We start from the raw sequence: 16,754 nt of genomic DNA, 5'->3' as shown, positions 1-16,754 counted from the left end.
TTAACTGACTTGCCTAATTAAATAAAGGTTAAATAGAATAGAAAATAAACCAAATAAAAGAAGTTTAGATAGATACACAGCCTAGCTACACATAGTAATGTGATATGTGATTGCTTCCATACAGCTGTTACACCTGATGGCAATATTGTACCTAACCTTTTTTTGGCTATACTTTATACTTTGGCTATATTGTTGTAGATTTGTAAGAAACTAGTCTCTTCTAAACATCCGTGTCCAGTTGCAGGTGCTACTCCAAAAAAACAGAGAATATACAGAAAGATATTAAATCCCCTTTTTGCACAGAGTGAGGAGTTCCCTCGCCATCTTAGCTGCAAGACATCTTTTATTTCCCAACATCTTTGCAGGAACTAGTCGTTTCTATGCCACCCTGCCACGTGTAGAAGTAGATGACAGCGCATCACACAGTGCGACCAAAACAGATCTACTACGGAGACAAGAGGCAGTTCAACGCTGGTCCGACCAATCTGATTCCACACTCCAAGACTGCTTCCATTACGTGGACTGGGATATGTTTCGTATTGCGTCAGACAACAACATTGACGAATACGCTGATTCGGTGAGCGAGTTCATTAGAACGTGTGTTGAAGATGTCGTTCCCATAGCAACGATTAAAACATTCCCAAACCAGAAACCGTGGATTGATGGCAGCATTGGCGTGAAACTGAAAGCGCGAACCACTGCTTTTAATCAGGGCAAGGTGACCGGAAACATGACAGAATACAAACAGTGTAACTATTCCTTCCGCAAGGCAATCAAACAAGCGTCAGTATAGAGACAAAGTAGAATCTCAATTCAACGGCTCAGACACAAGAGATATGTGGCAGGGTCTACAGTCAATCACGGATAACAAAAAGAAAACCAGCCCCGTCATGGACCAGGATGTCTTGCTCCCAGGCAGACTAAATAACTTTTTTGAAGTGCTTTGAGAGACTAGTCAAGGACCACATCACCTCCACCCTAACTGACACCCTAGACCCACTCCAATTTGCTTACCGCCCAAATAGGTCCACAGACGATGCAATCTCAACCACACTGCACACTGCCCTAACCCATCTGGACAAGAGGAATACCTATGTGAGAATGCTGTTCATCGACTACAGCTCGGCATTTAACACCATAGTGCCCTCCAAGCTCGTCATCAAGCTCGAGACCCTGGGTCTCGACCCCGCCCTGTGCAACTGGGTACTGGACTTCCTGACGGGCTGCCCCCAGGTGGTGAGGGTAGGCAACAACATCTCCACCTCGCTGATCCTCAACACTGGGGCCCCAACAAGGCTGCGTTCTGAGCCCTCTCCTGTACTCCCTGTTCACCCACAACTGCGTGGCCACGCACGCCTCCAACTCAATCATCAAGTTTGCGGACGACACAACAGTGGTAGGCTTGATTACCAACAACGACGAGGCGGCCTACAGGGAGGAGGTGAGGGCCCTCGGAGTGTGGTGTCAGGAAAATAACCTCACACTCAACGTCAACAAAACTAAGGAGATGATTGTGGACTTCAGGAAACAGCAGAGGGAACACCCCCCTTTCCACATCGATGGAACAGTAGTGGAGAGGGTAGTAAGTTTTAAGTTCCTCGGCGTACACATCACAAACTGAATTGGTCCACCCACACAGACAGTGTCGTGAAGAAGGCGCAGCAGTGCCTCTTCAACCTCAGGAGGCTGAAGAAATTTGGCTTGTCACCATAAGCACTCACAAACTTCTACAGATGCACAATCGAGAGCATCCTGTCGGGCTGTATCACCGCCTGGTACGGCAACTGCTCCGCCCACAACCGTAAGGCTCTCCAGAGAGTAGTGAGGTCTGCACAACGCATCACCGGGGGCAAACTACCTGCCCTCCAGGACACCTACACCACCCGATGTCACAGGAAGGCCATAAAGATCATCAAGGACAACAACCACCCGAGCCACTGCCTGTTCACCCCGCTATCATCCAGAAGGCGAGTTCAGTACAGGTGCATCAAAGCTGGGACCGAGAGACTGAAAAACAGCTTCTATCTCAAGGCCATCAGACTGTTAAACAGCCACCACTAACATTGAGTGGCTGCTGCCAACACACTGACTCAACTCCAGCCACTTTAATAATGGGAAATGATGTAAAATATATCTCTAGCCACTTCAAACAATGCTTTCTCATATAATGTTAACATACCCTACATTATTCATCTCATATGTATATACTGTACTCTATATCATCTACTGCCCCTTTATGTAATACATGTATCACTCGCCACTTTAACTATGCCACTTTGTTTACATACTCATCTCATATGTATATACTGTACTCAATACCATCTACTGTATCTTGCCTATGCTGCCCTGTACCATCACTCATTCATATATCCTTATGTACATATTCTTTATCCCCTTACACTTGTGTCTATAAGGTAGTAGTTTTGGAATTGTTAGCTTGATTACTTGTTGGTTATTACTGCATTGTCGGAACTAGAAGCACAAGCATTTTCGCTACACTCGCATTAACATCTGCTAACCATGTATATGTGACAAATAAAATTTGATTTGATTTGATTTCTCACTCGATACAAAAAGTTTTAAAAAACATTTCTGAATATTCTCTGGTTTGCAACAGGACACAGAAGGTTATGGGACAAGTTTCTTCCCAATAGAAATGGAAGGAAGTGCCACCAAGAAAAGGTTAGTTGAAAAATTGCTGCCGGGGCTTTCCACTAGCTAAGGAAGCATTCAAATATCACAGTTACAATGTGCAGCTCATACACAACCGAGCTCTGTAAACCACTGACAGGATGTTTTTATTATGATACTCTGAATAACTGACCTTACTGTTGATGACGTGTCTGATTTGACCCAGAGGTGTCACCATTATTCAGATAGAGTTGACTCATCTCTATCTCACAGACAGGAAGTTAGCGGACCTCCCTGGTCTACAGAAATTTAAACTCAAATATTGCAAATGCAGGTAGGCTAGTGGTTAAGAGTGTTGTGCCAGTAACCGAAAGGTTGCTGGTTCAAATCCCATGGGCGCAGATGATGTCGTTTAAGGCAGCCCCTGTACCTCTCTGATTCAGAACTGGAATTATGGGGCGCAGTAGCTGGTGGTGGTCGCTAGGCATACTCTAGAATGCAGTCTGGACATGACATAGACTATAGCCTTCACATTGATATAGGGGCTAGGCATACTCTAGAATGCAGTCTGGACATGACATAGACTATAGCCTTCACATTGATATAGGGGCTAGGCATACTCTAGATTGCAGTCTGGACATGACATAGACTACAGCCTTCACATTGATATAGGGGCTAGGCATACTCTAGAATGCAGTCTGGACATGACATAGACTATAGCCTTCACATTGACATTAGGGGATAGGCATACTCTAGAATGCAGTCTGGACATGACATAGACTATAGCCTTCACATTGGTATAGGGGCTAGGCATACTCTAGAATGCAGTCTGGACATGACATAGACTATAGCCTTCACATTGATATTAGGGGCTAGGCATACTCTAGATTGCAGTCTGGACATGACATAGACTATAGCCTTCACATTGATATAGGGGCTAGGCATACTCTAGAATGCAGTCTGGACATGACATAGACTATAGCCTTCACATTGATATAGGGGCTAGGCATACTCTAGAATGCAGTCTGGACATGACATAGACTATAGCCTTCACATTGATATTAGGGGCTAGGCATACTCTAGAATGCAGTCTGGACATGACATAGACTATAGCCTTCACATTGATATAGGGGCTAGGCATACTCTAGAATGCAGTCTGGACATGACATAGACTATAGCCTTCACATTGATATAGGGGCTAGGCATACTCTAGAATGCAGTCTGGACATGACATAGACTATAGCCTTCACATTGATATAGGGGCTAGGCATACTCTAGAATGCAGTCTGGACATGACATAGACTATAGCCTTCACATTGATATTAGGGGCTAGGCATACTCTAGAATGCAGTCTGGACATGACATAGACTATAGCCTTCACATTGATATAGGGGCTAGGCATACTCTAGAATGCAGTCTGGACATGACATAGACTATAGCCTTCACATTGATATTAGGGGCTAGGCATACTCTAGAATGCAGTCTGGACATGACATAGACTATAGCCTTCACATTGATATTAGGGGCTAGGCATACTCTAGAATGCAGTCTGGACATGACATAGACTATAGCCTTCACATTGATATAGGGGCTAGGCATACTCTAGAATGCAGTCTGGACATGACATAGACTATAGCCTTCACATTGATATAGGGGCTAGGCATACTCTAGAATGCAGTCTGGACATGACATAGACTATAGCCTTCACATTGATATAGGGGCTAGGCATACTCTAGAATGCAGTCTGGACATGACATAGACTATAGCCTTCACATTGATATTAGGGGCTAGGCATACTCTAGAATGCAGTCTGGACATGACATAGACTATAGCCTTCACATTGATATAGGGGCTAGGCATACTCTAGAATGCAGTCTGGACATGACATAGACTATAGCCTTCACATTGATATAGGGGCTAGGCATACTCTAGAATGCAGTCTGGACATGACATAGACTATAGCCTTCACATTGATATAGGGGCTAGGCATACTCTAGAATGCAGTCTGGACATGACATAGACTATAGCCTTCACATTGATATTAGGGGCTAGGCATACTCTAGAATGCAGTCTGGACATGACATAGACTATAGCCTTCACATTGATATAGGGGGACTAGACTATAGCATACTCTAGAATGCAGTCTGGACATGACATAGACTATAGCCTTCACATTGATATAGGGGCTAGGCATACTCTAGAATGCAGTCTGGACATGACATAGACTATAGCCTTCACATTGATATAGGGGCTAGGCATACTCTAGATTGCAGTCTGGACATGACATAGACTATAGCCTTCACATTGATATAGGGGCTAGGCATACTCTAGAATGCAGTCTGGACATGACATAGACTATAGCCTTCACATTGATATAGGGGCTAGGCATACTCTAGAATGCAGTCTGGACATGACATAGACTATAGCCTTCACATTGATATAGGGGCTAGGCATACTCTAGAATGCAGTCTGGACATGACATAGACTATAGCCTTCACATTGATATAGGGGCTAGACATACTCTAGATTGCAGTCTGGACATGACATAGACTACAGCCTTCACATTGATATAGGGGCTAGGCATACTCTAGAATGCACTCTGGACATGACATAGACTATAGCCTTCACATTGATATTAGGGGCTAGGCATACTCTAGAATGCAGTCTGGACATGACATAGACTATAGCCTTCACATTGATATAGGGGCTAGGCATACTCTAGAATGCAGTCTGGACATGACATAGACTATAGCCTTCACATTGATATTAGGGGCCTGGCATACTCTAGATTGCAGTCTGGACATGACATAGACTATAGCCTTCACATTGATATTATGGGCCTGGCATACTCTAGATTGCAGTCTGGACATGACATAGACTATAGCCTTCACATTGATATTAGGGGCCTGGCATACTCTAGATTGCAGTCTGGACATGACATAGACTATAGCCTTCACATTGATATTAGGGGCCTGGCATACTCTAGAATGAAGTCTGGACATGACATAGACTATAGCCTTCACATTGATATTAGGGGCCTGGCATACTCTAGAATGAAGTCTGGACATGGACATGCCAGACTTAGTCAATAAACAAAATTACATTCACTAGGATGTTGATGATGCTTAAAAAGACAGTGTATAATTTGAATCCAATTGTAATGAAAGCGAAACAACAAGTTGTTTTAAATAGGCTTTAAATACAGTGACAGGCCCCATTATTGCTCTCTGTGTGCGTGTAATACAGAGAAGACAACTTGGACTATGGAGGCTTTTACACACATCCAAACTCTTCACAGGAGCTCCACAAAGAGAGAGGGGGAATGTCCAGTCACTGTTGTACTGCTCACAAAAACATAACAAGTGAACTAGCCTCGGCTACAAGTGGATTCAGCACCAAGGACAACGATCGGGATTCCCGTAATGTGACAGTTCGGTCCAACAGATGAAAGTGGAAGATGCAATTTTTACAAAGTGATAAAAGTCCAAAAATAAGCAGTCCATTGTATTAACTTTATGTTCCTAAACAGACGTTATATAGTCACTGACACCTTTCATTCAATGGCTGTCGCACATCGTCCTATAATGAGTCCAAACGATTGACAGAAGCTGCATGGACAAAAAACAGGAATGAGTGTTGACTGTTTTGCTGCTTATGATATTTGAATAAAGCATTGGTTATAGGCTACTGATTAGGCTTCTGTGCACCGCCGCTGGCAGATGCCTTAACCAGTTGCATTAACGCTAAAACCAGCTTTTGGTGACTCGTAACCATCACCAGTAGAGCTGCTTGTAATTGGCACATTGGCACACGTTTTTAAGGGCACACCTGAAATATTTCCACCCCTCCCACCTCAGCACAAGCAAGCTGATATCAGACAGGTAAATGACCAACCCTGGCGCCAGGGTAGTAGAGCGCTGTCAAAGATTGTGCTTTTGACACCAGAGCCGCCTTAAGCCTGTCGCATGCTTCCCAGTCGAAACTGTTAGTGCACGTATTATGGCAAGCTTTTGTGACATTTTTGTTTGTTATGGTGTTTGGCCCGGTTTCTTCCCCGGCTGTTTGTGCACACAACATTGTTTCTTGAGGCAAATCGAAGTTCGGTAACCAAAGTCTATGTGATTCATCGGTGATTGATTGGTCAACAGTACTGCCCTTCGTAGAAGTGGGAACTATGGAGGGGATTCTTCAGTGAAGCGTTAGTTGTCATTCAACAAGAATCGACTCATTATTATGCAAATGTTTTCAACTTGAGAAATAATGCACCAAACATCTTAGTTAGATGTAAAACTGCATGACTAAGACCTCTTTGGCAAAAACATCCAAATGAATGACATATTTCTTTATGAATCTTAGATGAATTCAATTCATTGCTTGGCTCTGTTGTTGCTAAGGTGGGTCAAGTGGGACAAACGACAGTAACATTGCCGCTTTTTTCTTGTTTTTCAAGCAAAGGTATTTAGGGAGTATACGAGTACATACGTTCGCTTCGCCTAGCCGAGTTATGCTAGGAGCAAAACGAACCTATGTATGCGGACACCTTAAACGCCAGCTGAAAATAGAGGCCGTGGTCTAAATCAAACCAAACAAACACACAAAAAGGCACAGAAAGTAGTGCAGCCCAGGAGACAGGTGTCCATACTGTCATCTCACCAACTTATTCTGGTTCAAACTTCAGTAGCCATCCCTGACACAGCCAAACATGCACACACACAGACTGTAGTTTCACAAGCTCATAAAGCCAGTAAAGCTGTAAATCGGCCTATGGGGTTTATGAAACTGGAACATCGTGCAGTAGATATGCAACCTACAGGTCGTGGCCAAAGATATTGGCACCCTTGCACTTTTTTAGAGTAATGCACAATTTCTTCCAGAAAACTGTTCAAATAAAAACCTATTTTGGTATATACATACAGTACCAGTCAAATGTTTGGACACACCTACTTATTCACAGGTTTTTCTATTTTTTTAAACTATTTTCTACATTGTAGAATAATAGTGAAGACATCAAAACTATGAAATAACACATATGAAATCCATATGGAATCATGTAGTAACCAAAAAAGTGTTAAACAAATAAACAAAATATGTTATATTTAAAATTCTTCAAAGTAGCCACCCTAACTTGGTGATGGCTTTGCACACTTGGCATTCTCTCAACCAGCTTCATGAGGCTGGATAACCTGAGGCTGGATAACCTGGAATGCATTTAAATTAACAAGTGTGTGCCTCATTAAAAGTGAATTTGTGAAATGTCTTTCCTTCTTAATACGTTAGAGCCAATCAGTTGTGTTGTGACCAGGTAGGGGCGGTATACAGAAGATAGCCCTATTTGGTAAAAGACTAAATCCATAGTATGGCAAGAACAGCTCAAATAAGAAAAGATAAACAACAGTGCATCATTAGTTTAACACATGAAGGTCAGTCAATACAGAACATTTCGAGAACTTTGAAAGTTTCTTCAATTGCAGTTGCAAAACCCATCAAGCTCTATGATGAAACTGGATCTCATGATGACCGCCACAGGAAAGGAAGACCCAGAGTTACCTCTGCTGCAGAGGATAAGTTCATTACAGTTAACTGCACCTCAGATTGCAGCACAAATAAAAGCTTCACAGAGTTAAATTAACAGACACATCTCAACATCAACTTAAAATATATATATATATTTCACCTTTATTTAACCAGGTAGGCCGGTTGAGAACAAGTTCTCATTTACAACTGCGACCTGGCCAAAATCTGTATACAGTGTGTATACAGTAAGGCAATAAATAGGCCAATATTATTGAAGTAATTACAATATAGCATTAACACTGGATTGATAGATGTGCAGATGGTGATGTGCAAGTAGAAATACTGGTGTGCAAAAGAGCGGAAAAACAAAAACAAATATGGAGATGAGGTAGTTGGATGGGCTATTTACAGATGGGCTATTTACAGATGGGCTGTGTGCGATCGGTAAGCTGCTCTGACAGCTGATGCTTAAATTTAGTGAGGGAGATATGTCTCCAACTTCAGTGATTTTTGCAATTTGTTCCAGTCATTGGCAGCAGAGAACTGGAAGCAAAGGCGGGGATGAGGATGACCAGTAAAATATACCTATGGTGACCAGTGAGCTGAGATAAAGCGGAGGTTTACCTGTCAAAGACTTGTAGATGACCTGGAGCCAGTGGGTTTGGCGACGAATATGTAGCGAAGGCCAGCCAACGAGTGCATACAGGTCTCAGTGGTGGGTGGTATAAGGGGCTTTGGTGACAACGGATGGCACTGTGATAGACTGCATCCAGTTTGCTGAATAGAGTGTTGGAGGCTATTTTGTAAACGACATCGCCGAAGTCAAGGATTGGTATGATAGTCAGTTTTACGAGTGTATGTTTGGCAGCATGAGTGTAGGAGGCTTTGCTCCGAAATAGGAAGCTGATTCTAGATTTAATTTTGGATTGGAGATGCTTAATATGAGTCTGGAAAGAGAGTTTACAGTCTAGCCAGACACCTAGGTATTTGTAGTTGTCTCCATATTCTAAGTGAGAACCCTCCAGAGTAGTGATGCTAGTCGGGCGGGCAGATGCGGGCAGCGATCGGGTGAAGAGCATGAATTCAGTTTTACTAGCATTTAAGAGCAGTTGGAGGCCACGGAAGGAGTGTTGTAAGGCACTGAAACTCTTTTGGAGGTTTGTTAACACAGTGTCCAAAGAAGGGCCAGATGTACACAGAATGGTGTCGTCTGCGTAGAGGTGGTTCAAAGAATCACCCGCAGCAAGAGCGACATCATTGATATATACAGAGAAAAGAGTCGACACCCATAGAGACTGCCAGAGGTCCTGACAACAGGCCCTCCGATTTGACACACTTACCTCTATCTGAGAAGTAGTTAGTGAACCAGGCGAGGCAGTCACTAGAGAAACCAAGGCTGTTGAGTCTGCCGATAAGAATTCATAAGGTGAATGCACCAATTTGTAAGTCGCTCTGGATAAGAGCGTCTGCTAAATGACTTAAATGTAAATGTAAAAGAATTTGGCTTTTGACAGAGTCGAAAAAGTCGATGAAGACGGCTGCACAGTACTGTCTTTTATCGATGGTGGTTATGATATGGTTTAGGACCTTGAGCGTGGCTCAGGTGCACCAGTGACCTCAACTGTTCAGAGGAGACTGTGTGAATCAGGCCTTCATGGTCGAATTGCTGCAAGAAACCACTATTATTACACCAATAATAATAAGAGACTTGCTTTGGCCAAGAAACACCAGCAATAGACGTTAGACCGGTGGAAATCTGTCCTTTGGTCTGATGAGTTGAAATTTGAGGTGTTCAGTTCCAACCACAGTGTCTTTGTGAGATGCAGAGTAGGTGAACGGATGATATCCGCATGCGTGGTTCCCACCGTGAAGCATGGAGGAGGAGTGATGGTGTGGGGGTGCTTTGCTGGTGACACTGTCAGTGATTTCTTTAGAATTCAAGGCACATTTAAACAGCATGGCTACCACAGTATTCTGCGGCGATACGCCATCTCATCTGGTTTGCGCTTAGTGGGACTATCATTTGTTTTCCAACAGGACAATGACCCAACACACCTCCAGGCTGTGTAAGGACTATTTGACCAAGAAGGACAGTGATGGTGTGCTGCATCAGATGACCTGGCCTACACAATCACCCAACCTTAACCCAATTGAGATGGTTTGGGATGAGTTGGACCGCAGAGTGAAGGAAAAGCAGCCAACAAGCGTGGGAACACCTTCAATACTGTTGGAAAAGCATTCCAGGTGAAGCTAGTTGAGAGAATGCCAAGAGTGTGCAAAGCTGGGCGCCTCCCGGGTGGCACAGTGGTCTGTGCCACCAGAGACCCTGGATTCAAGCCCAGACTCTGTCGCAGCCGGCCGCGACCGTGAGGTCCATGGGGCAACGCACAATTCCCTAGCGTCGCCCGGGTTAGGGAGGGCCTGGCCGGTAGGGATATCCTTGTCTCATCGGTGTACGGTGTTTCCTCCGACACATTGGTGCGGGTGGCTTCTGGGTTGGATGCGCGCTGTGTTAAGAAGCAGTGCACAGTACTGTCTTTTATCGATGGTTTTTAGATTGTGTTTCGGAGGACGCATGGCTCTCCACCTTTGTCTCTCCCGAGCCCGTACAGGAGTTGTAGCGATGAGACAAGACAGTAACTACTAACAATTGGATTCCACAAAATTGTGGAGGAAAAAAAAGTGTGCACAGCTGTCATCAAGGCAAAGGGTGGCTCCTTTGAAGAATCTCAAATATATTTTGATTTGTTTCACACTTTTTTGGTTACTACATGATTCCATATGTGTTATTTCATAGTTGTGATTTCTTCACTAATATTCTACAGTGTAGAAAATAGAGAAAAAATCAAGAAAAACCATTGAATGAGTATGTATGTCCAAACCTTTTCCCTATGTAAGTGCACTACTTTTGACCATGGCCCATAGGGCTCTGGTCAAGATTAGTGCACTATGTAGGAAATAGGGTGCCATTTCGGACACATCATAGCTTCCACCTGACAAGAGCTCACTCAATCACAAAGGTGATTTAAACCAATCTTAACACTTAATTTTTCTAGTCTTGAAATGTTGTTTAAAGTGTATTTAGGAGTATTGTTCTCCCTACCTTTGTAACCGTTGTGGGTCTACACTTGAGGAACCCTTTTCAGAGTGTCACTCTCCACTTCCATGCCCAAATGGTACCTTATAATATTTCCTATATTACACAACTTTTGACCAGAACTCTATGGTGAATAGGGTGCCATTTGGGAGATACATTTGTCAGCATTTCACTCCATTATCAAAGATGGTTGAATGGTTATGCAGCATTTTTTTTATTAGGAAAACATTGACAAGGTTATTGGTTCAATTAATGACATCAGACCGCAAATAACACGTCAGCTGAAATGTCATCATCTGTGCAGCAGAGGGCAGAGTGGAATCTCTTCATGAGCATCTCTGGCGATAAGAAGTGTTCCTTCACTTCACTGTCAGGGTTACCCTTCTGTCACTAAAATAAAAAAAAGGTGCTATCTAGAACCTTAAAGGGTTCTTTGGCTTTTCCCACTGGAGAACCCTTTCTACAGTGGAGTTCTACCTGGAACCAAAATGAGTTATCATTATGGGGACAGCCGAAGAACCCTTTCTACAGAGTTCTACCTGGAACCAAAAGGAGTTATCATTATGGGGACAGCCGAAGAACCCTTTCTACAGAGTTCTACCTGGAACCAAAAGGAGTTATCATTATGGGGACAGCCGAAGAACCCTTTCTACAGAGTTCTACCTGGAACCAAAAGGAGTTACCATTATGGGGACAGCCGAAGAACCCTTTTGGAACCCTTTCTTCTAAGAGTGTAGTCCTTCTCAGCAGCAGAAGTTGTTCTCCTCCTGCCTGTGCTTCCCTCAGGCTCTCCTGTGTATTACCATTCCTAAGATAGCCTGGGATACCTGTCTGTTGGTGTGATCATTCTACTCCTTTCCTCTCCTTGTCGTGCCAAACACGTCATGATTGGCATGACAAGGAGTTGGAATGATAGCACAAACCGATCTGGGACCAGGCTATTCTTAAGCCATCTTGTATTGATAATGACTGTGGCACGTAGTCCTAAAGCATCCCAGAGTAGGAGTTTATTTATGAATACAGGCCCAGAAACAAGAGGAAGTGAGGTGTTCACAGAGGCTGGGAGAGGGGTTTGGCCTAGCAGAACTCCCCCAGGCATTAGGAGTCCATCTACTGTAACATACATGCTACCAGGGCCATCTGGCATGTTAGTAGAGAGAGAGAGAGAGAGAGAGAGAGAGAGAGAGAGAGAGAGAGAGAGAGAGAGAGGAGAGAGAGAGAGAGAGAGAGAGAGAGAGAGAGAGAGAGAGAGAGAGAGAGAGAGAGAGAGAGAGAGAGAGAGAGAGAGAGAGAGAGAGAGAGAGAGAGAGAGAGAGAGAGAGAGAGAGAGAGAGAGAGAGAGAGAGAGAGAGAGAGAGAGAGAGAGAGAGAGAGAGAGAGAGAGAGAGAGAAATAAATAGGGGCATGTACAGGTATGACAGTATTAGTTATAAAGCACTAAGCACACATACATACACACACTCAAAATCAATTAATAATAATGTTTCAGTTCATTCCATGAACAACATTTGTTTTTTTTCATCCTTATTGTCAGAAATCAATCAATTTGTTTTTAAGATGAAATACATATTAACTGTTTCAAACTGTGTCAAAAAGTCCTTCAATTATCTTCTGGTGAAGAGTAGGTGACCACTAAAAGTGCTGTGGCGATTTCCATGATCGTTTATCTGATTCCCAGCCCTGAGATGCATGTAGACCACATCTTCCACCTCCAGTAGCAGTGACACTCCATAGGAGGAATTAACAACATGGCCACTACCTTGGTGATCATAAGTACAAGTAAGCCATTTGTTGTTCATTCTTAAACAAGAATGCACATGCAGGTTGGGAATTAAAAACTCCATATAAAACAAACCTGAACAGTCACTTAGGTTGGAGTCATTAAAACTCGTTTTTCAACCACTCCACAAATGTCTTGTTAAATAAACTATAGATTTGGCAAGTCGGTTAGGACATCTACTTTGTGCATGACACAAGTAATTTTAACAACAATTGTTTACAGATTATTTCACTTGTAATTCACTGTATCACAATTCCAGTGGGTCAGAAGTTTACATACATTAAGTTGACTGTGCCTTTAAACAGCTTGGAAAATTCCAGAAAATGATGTCATGGCTTTGGAAGCTTCTGATAGGCTAATTTACATAATTTGAGTCAATTGGAAGTGTACCGGTGGATGTATTTCAAGACCTACCTTCTTTAAGGTTCGAAAGCCGGACGAGCCAGCTGAGGCACCCCCGGTTCCATTGGCGGTGGCACCCAGACCCGACGTCACCAACAAAAACAAAATCAACATGATCTTCCTGATCTTCCTTCTGTAGCTCAGTTGGTAGAGCATGGCGCTTGTAACGCCAGGGTAGTGGGTTCGATCCCCGGGACCACCCATACGTAGAATGTATGCACACAAGCCTGTAAGTCGCTTTGGATAAAAGCGTCTGCTAAATGGCATATATTATTATTATTATTATTAACGTGTGGTGTCAGCATTCTGTGAGGACAGACTCTTGGAGACAGGAAGCAAGTACAGGGAGTGAGGATTTAATGGATAAACGCACATATAACAAAACAAGAACAGCGTCTCGACATGGGGAATGACAATTAACTGTTTGATATCGCATACCAGGACCCTGTTTGCTTAATAAAGCTTGAATCGTGCTAACTGCACATACGTTTTAATGTGTGTGATTTACTGCAGTCCGTTTAGGTAACAGCACATATTAACAATTACAGCAGGGACACCTTATGCCTAGCGTTTTAGTCACATTCTACATGTGAGACTTTTGGGATCTGAACCATCATTATGCACACCTGGCACCAGCGTTAAGCGCAGCTGCACCTCATGAGACTCACCTGGACTCCGTCACTTCACCGATTACCTCTCCTATACTTGTCACTCCCTTAGGTTCATCCCCCAGGCAGTATTGATTATGTGTTTCAGGTCCAGACGTTACTCTTGGTTTGTATTGTTCCATGGTCATTGTGTTATTAAGCTCACCACCTTCTTCTTCCCAGCATCTCTGTTACAGAATACTGCCTCAACAAATGGAAGCAGCAGGAAATCAGGACATCCCCCAGTCGACGAACGTGGTCGTCAACAACACGACCAGCTGGTGCAACTGGGGATGGCTATGGAAGAGGTTCTTCGCAGTCTTCAACATCTCAAACATACCCGAGAGACGTTGCCTTCAACTAGGGGAGGATACTCTAACAGCAGTCGAGCCAGCACACCAGTCCATTCAGCAGCCTGGCCAGGTTAGCGATGCCATCTGTCCCTCCTGGACAAATATGACGGAACCCCATTTAAATTCCGTGGCTTCCTACTCCTGTGCTCCCTCTATTTTGCTCGCAGATGGTAGCCACGGTTATTTCTCTGCTGACTGGGTGGGTGTTGGAGTGGGCTACGGCCATCTGGGAGAACGACGAGGTGGTGCTGGCTTCGTATGAGGGGTTCATGGCTCCGTCCAGAGGTATCCTCGATCATCCACCGGAAGGCAAAGAGCGCCTACTCCTTCCAGAGGGGGGGTGTCATGTCTACTCCCTCTTCAGTGCTCGCCATCGCCGGTTTACTAATCACTGGTTCTGACAACCATCATTACGCACACCTGGCACCATCGTTATGAGACTCACCTGGACTCCATCACTTCACGGATTACCTCCCCTATATCTGTCACTCCCTTAGGTTCATCCCCCAGGCAGTATTGATGGTGTTTCATGTCCAGATGCTACTCTTGTTTTGTATCGTTCATTGTGTTATTAAACTCACCACCTGCTTCAAATCCCAGTATCTCTGTTACATTCAGTTTGATTCTATTCTGCTGATGTGTTTCCCCTGACTTAAAATGTGCTTTCTCTAGATGCATTGCTCTCCACAAGCTGGCTCCGTGTCAGAACTGTAGAATACCTTTCTCTAGATGCATTGCTCTCCACAAGCTGGCTCCGTGTCAGAACTGTAGAATACCTTTCTCTAGATGCATTGCTCTCCACAAGCTGGCTCCGTGTCAGAACTGTAGAATACCTTTCTCTAGATGCATTGCTCTCCACAAGCTCCGTGTCAGAACTCTCTCTAGATGCATTGCTCTCCACAAGCTGGCTCCGTGTCAGAACTGTAGAATACATTTGCTCTCCACAAGCCTTTCTCTAGATGCATTGCTCCTCCGTGTCACAAGCATTGCTCTCCACAAGCTCCGTGTCAGAACTGTAGAATACCTTCCTCTAGATGCATTGCTCTCCAGAACTGTAAGAGATGCATTGCTCTCCACAAGAACTGTGGAATACTGGCTCCGTGTCAGAACTGTAGAATACACATGCATTGCTCTCCACAAGCTCCGTGTCAGAACTGTAGAATACTCCGTGTCAGAACTGTAGAATACATTTCTCTAGATGCATTGCTCTCCACAAGCTCCGTGTCAGAACTGTAGAATACCTTCCTCTAGATGCATTGCTCTCCACAAGCTCCGTGTCAGAACTGTAGAATACCTTCCTCTAGATGCATTGCTCTCCACAAGCTGGCTCCGTGTCAGAACTGTAGAATACCTTTCTCTAGATGCCTTGCTCTCCACAAGCTGGCTCCGTGTTAGAACTGTAGAATACCTTTGGTCCCAGAATATTACTGGCATAACAGATCATGTTCAGGAAATAGGTATTTCATTTTAAAGGCCATTTCCCTGCCGTTCGCTTTCATGGTAAACGCTGCGGAAGACGGCTCAAGTGTAAATGACCTTTAAGAGGCACATTGTAGATAGTGCCGTTGAATGAACCCAGACCTGACTCTCTAGATATGGTCATCTGATACAAACATACAGTCAGGTCCCAAATTATTGGCAAAAATATCTATTACAAATACTGAGCAACAGTTGAAGTCGGAAGTTTACATACACTTAACTTGGCGTCATTAAACTTGTTTTTCAACCACTCCATAAATGTATTGCTAACAAACTATAGTTTTGGCAAGTCGGTCAGGACATCTACTTTGTGCATGACACAAGTAATATTTCCAACAATTGTTTACAGACAGATTAGTGACCCTATAATTCACTGTATTACAAATCCAGTGGGTCAGAGGTTGACATGCACTAAGTTGACTGTGCCTTTAAACAGCTTGGAAATTTCCAGAAAATTATATCACGTCTTTAGAAGCTCCCAATAGGCTAATTGACATATGTGTGGGCAGAACTGAAAAAGCATGTGTGAGCAAGGAGGCCTACAAACCTGACTCAGTTACACCAGCTCTGGCAGGAGAAATGGGCCAATATTCACCCAACTTATTGTGGGAAGCTTGTGGAAGGCTACCCAAAACATTTGACCCAAGTTAAACTATTAAAGGAAATGCGACCAAATACTAATTGAGTGTATGTAAACATCTGACCCACTGGGAATGTGATGAAAGAAATAAAAGCTGAAATAAATCATTCTCTCTACTATTATTCTGACATTTCACATTCTTAAAATAAAGTGGTGATCCTAACTGTCCTAAAACAGGGAATTTTTACTAGGATTAAATGTCAGGAATTGT

Source organism: Oncorhynchus gorbuscha, linkage group LG08 (assembly GCF_021184085.1).
Source record: "Oncorhynchus gorbuscha isolate QuinsamMale2020 ecotype Even-year linkage group LG08, OgorEven_v1.0, whole genome shotgun sequence".
Taxonomy (NCBI): domain Eukaryota; kingdom Metazoa; phylum Chordata; class Actinopteri; order Salmoniformes; family Salmonidae; genus Oncorhynchus; species Oncorhynchus gorbuscha.
The sequence above is the reverse complement of the archived record's forward strand: the minus strand, read 5'-3'. Positions refer to the sequence as shown.